General features: G+C 41.5%; 1 pseudogene; it reads left to right on the top strand.

The window, feature by feature from the left end:
- The first annotated feature begins 300 nt into the window (after positions 1-300).
- On the top strand, positions 301-5825 carry LOC125085600 (ras GTPase-activating protein-binding protein 1-like; annotated as a pseudogene).
- Positions 5826-6397: the final 572 nt, after the last annotated feature.

Raw genomic sequence — 6397 nt, forward strand, 5'->3', positions numbered from 1 at the left:
AGCATAACAGCCTCTAGGTCCATCCATATTGTCACAAATGGCAAGATTTCATTCTTTTTATGACGGAGTAATATTCCATTGTGTGTATATGTATATGTGTATCTTCTATATCCATCAATTCACCAGTGGACATTTAGGTTGCTCCCATATAATGATACTATTTTAGAAAGAGATGCTCAGAAGAAACCGAAACCAAAAAAAAAAAAAAAAGAAGAAGAAGAAGAAGAAGGCGGGATGTTGTCCAAACCATGGGACCTTCCTCCTGGACAGTGACCCTAAGAGATACAAATAGGACCCTGGATGCATGAGGACGAGGGGATGCAGAAGTGTCAGGAGAACAGAGAGACAATCACAGAGAAGGTGAGATCAACTTCCCCTGGTCTTCCTATCAATACACAACCATGTGTTTGTGTTTCTGACCTGTAAACAAGGAGAAGAAAACCTGCCTTGACTCCATTGTCCTTACATGCTGCCATCCCAGTCCTCCAAAACATTGTCCAAACTTGCTGTCTCCAAAGCCTCTCTTTTCATTCTCCCTTGAACCAATTCTAAAAGGGTTTTCCTCAACCCCTCTCCCTGACAATTCTTGTCAAAGTCATGAAAACTTCTCTCTATCCAGACTTAATGATTAATTCTCAGTCCTTGTTTCACCTCAACTACACTCAGCTTTGAACACAGCTGACCACTCCCATCCTTGGCTGCACTTTCTTCACCAGGCTCACAGGGTGCCCACTGTCTTGGTTTCCTCCTGCCTTGTTGATTCCTCCTCCTCTGTCTCTCATGGGTTCTTCTACCCACAATTCCATGTGGGAATGGCCAGGGCTCAGACAGGGGTCATCTTTTCTAGTGATGCTCAGTTCCTGGGTGATCTCAGTCGCTCACTGAGCTTTAAATTTCTTCTGTTTGCTGAAGACTGACAAATTTAAACCTTTCTACCTTTAACCTCCATCTCTCACCTGAAGTTCAGGCTCATATATTCAGCTTCCCACTCAACACCACTTCATTTTTCTAAGTAAATATCCCAAACTCAATGTATCAAAAACTAAAATTCTAATATCCACACTCCTCCAAAAATGTGTTTCACTCTCAGATATCCCTACTCTTCCAGCTGCTCAACAAGATTTCCAGGAGCCATCTTTGGCTTTTCTCACGTACTTCACACCTGATCTAGCATCTGTTTCTGTGTGTTCTACTTTCAAAATGCATCCATAATCTAACCACTGCCCACCAGTCCCCCTGATATTACCCTATTCTAAGCATCCATCATTTCATCCCCAGATGACTGCATGTGCAGTCCTGACACACACTAAAAAGTTAAAGTCCTAACCCCCCAGTATCTCTGAATGTGACTTTATAGGGTCATTGTAGGTGTAATCAAGTTAAGAAAAAGCCATTTAGGAGGGAGCTTAATTTGATAGGATTGAACAGACACACCCAGAGAGAAGGTAAGGTGGAGACACATAGCGAGGACAGTCATGTGAAAATGGAGGCAGAGATGGCATCATGCAGCCACAAGCCACAGACCTGGAGCTACCAGAAGACGCACAAAGGATCCTACCCTAGTGGCTACAAACAGAAGATGATCCAGCCAGCAGCTTGAATTTAGACCTCCAGCCTTCTGACCTGTGGGAGAAGAAAGTATCTGTTGTTAAGCCAGCCAGTTTGTGATGTTTTGTTACAGCAGCTCTAGGAAACAAATACACTGCAACAGCCTCCCAACTGTTATCCCTGCTTCCACTCTTATCCTAAATTTATTCCCAACAGAACAGTGCAAATAATCCTCTAAATATAAATCATAACCTGTCATGTCTCTACTCAAAGCCCTCACCTGGCTCTCTACCTTACTCAGAAGACAATCAAAGTCCTCATAATGTAATTATCTATGAGTCTCCACATGTCCCCATTACCTATGACCTCACCTTTTATTACTGTCTCTCTCCTGTACTCCCATCGGGCCACCTTCCTGTTCTTCAAACATGTCAGGCATTTTCACATGTTAGCGTCTATGCTCTAGCAGTTTCCTGGAAGACAATTTCCCAGATATTCACATCCTTCAAACCTTGACATCAATGTCAAGGACACATTTAGTGTCTCCTTAAAATCTCCCCTACCCCCTGACACCCCAACCATCCTCATTAATACTGTAATCTTCCCTGCCCTCATAAATCCCAATTTCCTTCATCCTGATCCGCCTCTTCATTTATGCCATAGCCCTTACTGTCTCCTATCATACTTTATAATTTTCTTATCTACTTTATTCATCTTTATTCTCTACCTCAACCCATTAGAATGTAAGTTTCAAGGGGCAGATGTTTTTGTTGCTTTTGTTCACTGTTTTATCCTAAGCATCTCAAACAGTACATAGCACATATTGGAATTTAATAATTATTGGTTGAAGTATCAAATAAATTTTTTGCTTTATCATTTTTCCTAGAGATAGTCCTAGGTTAAACATTGACTGAAACAGTGGTGTGCATGTGTGTGAGCATGTTAGCATGTGTGTGTGTGTGTGTGTGTGTGTGTGTGTGTGTGTGTTGAGGAAGGGATACAAGTTGGAATTGGGTTTAAATCCCAATCCTGCAATTTCTAATGGGAAACTAAAGTGGGGGCACATCAAATGCTTCAATTCCATCATCGTAGAACAAACCCAATTTAATATATATTCCAATATAATAAAATAATTCTTACATCACAGAGTTGGAGAGAATAAATTTGAAAATATATTCAAGTATTCTGGTACACTAGAAAATACACTAAGAATACTGCAGTTAGTAGCATTTTGTGTGTTCTGGTTTTTTTCTTCATAGTTCTATTTTTTGTCAACATTCTCTGATTAACCTAGGAATTCAGTTCACCAGGAAGACATGGTATGGGAGAAATGGCATCTGGTTTAGCACTGGGCCCTTGTTTTGGCTTGTGGACAGCAGAATATAAGGCCCCTTGCCATAAGGGAGGGCCTTGAGGTGCCTGCAGGGCAAGCTAGCTAACTAGACAATATCATATTGGCCTGGGCTTCCTCTGGCTTTACCTCTGACGTGCACAGCACAATTATCTTTATCCTTCTATTTTTTTATAGCACTTTTGACTCACTGGAAATGTACCTAAGCCAACTATCTCTCCTTGTGCTTTTTACTGAGCTCCAAATTCAGATGTTCAGTCTAAAGAAATCTTGGCTGAGGTGAAAAATTCCTTTAAACTCATGTGTTCTGAACATTAACTTGCTCAACAATATTCTTGCCAGCCAAAGGAGAAAGTCATACTGATAAGGAAGAGGAGGACCAAAGAGCTCCAAACCCAGAGTTACGACTCTGGTACAGTGTTCTTCCTAACAAGGTATGAAAACCTCAGATAATTTGCCCTCTTAACTTAGGTATCTTTGATCTTATTTGTAAGTGGTGGAAGAAAGCTATGTTCATTTTCTCTAAACCTTGAGATTGCCACGCTGATGGTAAAATCCGTCTTTGGATTTAGAGTCCTGGCAGAGTCCACACATATGGGGTTCAGGGATATGAGTGGAGCAGGAAGAACTGCAAGAATGTGGTATGGGCAAGCAGCTCGAGTGACCATCCAGCTCTGAGCTGGATGACGTCCTGCTCTAAAAGGTAGTTCCTTCTTTTGCGAAACAGAAAAATAGCACCCACCCCATTACATAAGGATTAAATCATGTCATACACATGCCATATGCACTATAGGGTTTTAACACATAACAGAAGCCTCCTGAATGGTAACAATTATTATAACTGAAATAACCTTGAAGGCACATTTGTAATCACCATTCACCAAAAGAGCCATTTTAACTAGAAGAGATAAAGTAGTTGGACTTATTTTTTTTTTTTTTAAGAAATGAGTCTTGTATTAGGCCTGAAGTTTGTATAGAATTTTCACAATTAGAGGTGGACACAGCTGTGTGAGGGGATTTTGTCTTCTGCCATGCTGTGGAGCAAAGCTTGTTCCACTCCCATTCAGCTGTGCAGGTTGAATTGACCAAAGCAATCGTTATAGAGAAGCCTAGTCCCCTATGGGTGGGGCAGGAACTTGTGAGGAAGCATTATACACCGCTAAACTAGGCCCCGGACATGCCTCGCAGATTTTATGGAAAGAACTCTTCTTATGTCCGTGGGGGGTTGGATTCAAATGGAAAGTCAGCAGATGCAGTTTATGGACAAAAAGAAATTCATAAGAAATGATGTCACAAAACTTTCCCAATTGTCACACTAAGAGGTGTAATCCTCATGCCATCTCAGAATGATGGTGTGGTGGTCCAGATGATGGGGTTGCTCTCTAAAAACAACCAGGTTTTTTTTTTTACAGCTTTATAAACATATATTTTTATCCCCAGGGGTACAGGTCTGTGAATCGCCAGGTTTACACACTTTTTGTAGCAACATGGACGGGACTGGAAGAGATTATGCTGAGTGAAATAAGTCAAGCAGAGAGAGTCAATTATCATATGGTTTCACTTATTTGTGGAGCATAACAAATAGCATGGAGGACAAGGGGAGATGGAGAGGAGAAGGGAGTTGAGGGAAATTGGAAGGGGAGGTGAACCATGAGAGACTATGGACTCTGAAAAACGATCTGAGAATTTTGAAGGGGTGGGGGGTGGGAGGTTGGGGGCACCAGGTGGTGGGTATTGTAGAGGGCACGGATTGCATGGAGCACTGGGTGTGGTGCAAAAGTAATGAATACTGTTATGCTGAAAAAAAAAAAATTTAAAAAAAAAAAAAAAAAAAAAAAAAAAAAACCAGGTTTTTAGGAGATTCATGAAGACATTTGCCCTTGGTCCTAAGGGCTCTGTTGCAAATAACTTCTACATTCATGTCTCCAGATACCAAGATGAGGTCTTTACTGGCTTTGTCACTGAGCCTCAGGAGGAATCTGAGGGAGAGGGAGAGAAACCTGAAGAAAGACAGAAGACACCTGAGGTGGGACTTGATGATTCTGGAACTTTCTATGATCAGAACTGTCAGAATGACTTGGAAGAACATTTAGAGTAACCTGTTGCTGAACCAGAACCAGAGCAAGAACCTATCTTTAAAATCCAACAGGAAAATCTGAGCCAGTATTAGAAGAAACTACTCCTGAGGATACGCAGAAGAGTTCTTCCCCAGCACCTATGAACATAGATCAGACCATACAGAAGGACCTAAGGACATTTTCTTGGGAATTGGTGACCTTCCATCCAATGGAGCTATTCCAGTTACTGGGATACCACTTCATGTTGTTCAAGTACCAGCTTCATAGTCTTGAACGGAGTCTAAGTCTGAATCTCAAATTCCACTGCTGAGGCCTCAGAAGGATCAAAGAATGTGAGAACAACAAGTTAATATTCCTCCCCAGAGGGGCCCTAGACCCATCCATGAGGCTGGTAAACAAGGTGATGCTGAACACCAAAGAACAGTGAAACACCCTGATAGTCACCAACCTGCCCCGTGAGGTGGACAAATTGAAACTTCAAGATTTTTTTTCAAAGTTACAGGAATGTGGTAGAACTCTGCATTAACAGTGGCAGGAAATTACCCAGTCTGGGGTTTGTTGTATTTGACAATTATAAGCCCCTCAGCCACAGGCCCATTATGTTCAAAGGTGAGTTCCATCTGAATGTGGAAGAGAAGACCCAGGAAGGAGACCATCAAGACAACCGCCAGTGAGGACCTAGAGGCCCTGGGGGTTGGCTGGATGGTGGACTGAGCAGCCCTCTCCATGGAGGCATGGTGCAGAAGCCAGGATTTGGAGTGGGAAGGGCAATTATTCCAAGGCAGGGAATTGCTCCTCGCTGGTCTTCAGGCAGCAGGACAACTCATCCAGCTTCTGCAGAATGGTGAATTTCTTACACCAACATTTGGTGTCCTAGAGTATGACCCTGGTCTACAATAAACTGCTCAAGATTGTACAATTTTACTTTTGGTGTTAATGATGTATGCTCCCTCTCTCTCCCTTCCTTCTCCTCACCTTTTAGCCCTTCACTTCCAATTTTGTGCAATGATATTTGAGGAAAAACAGATTTTTAAATATTGAAGGACTGAATTTCCTTGCTTCACTTTAGCATATTCAGACTGAAGGGGTTTTTTTTGTTTGTTTGTTTTGTTTTGTTTTGTTTTTTAACAGCCATTTCACAAAGGAATGTGTCTTGCTTTTTATTTACATTTGGTATGCTTCATTCACTTGAATATTTCTATTTTCGATGTGTTTCAAAAGTCTGTGAGAAACACAAGATTTGGTAAACATCTTCATAGCAGGAAAGAAAAGAATTTTCACAAGTAGAAAGAAAGAATAATGGCCCTTTATGTGGGAGAATGATCAAGAACAATGCTGAGAAGGTAAAAAGGAGCATAGGGTCTTTTGGAACGAAAAGTACAAAATCAAATGATTTGGTGGCAAATGATAGACTCATTAG

The sequence above is a fragment of the Lutra lutra genome, chromosome 15 (assembly GCF_902655055.1).
Source record: "Lutra lutra chromosome 15, mLutLut1.2, whole genome shotgun sequence".
NCBI lineage: Eukaryota > Metazoa > Chordata > Mammalia > Carnivora > Mustelidae > Lutra > Lutra lutra.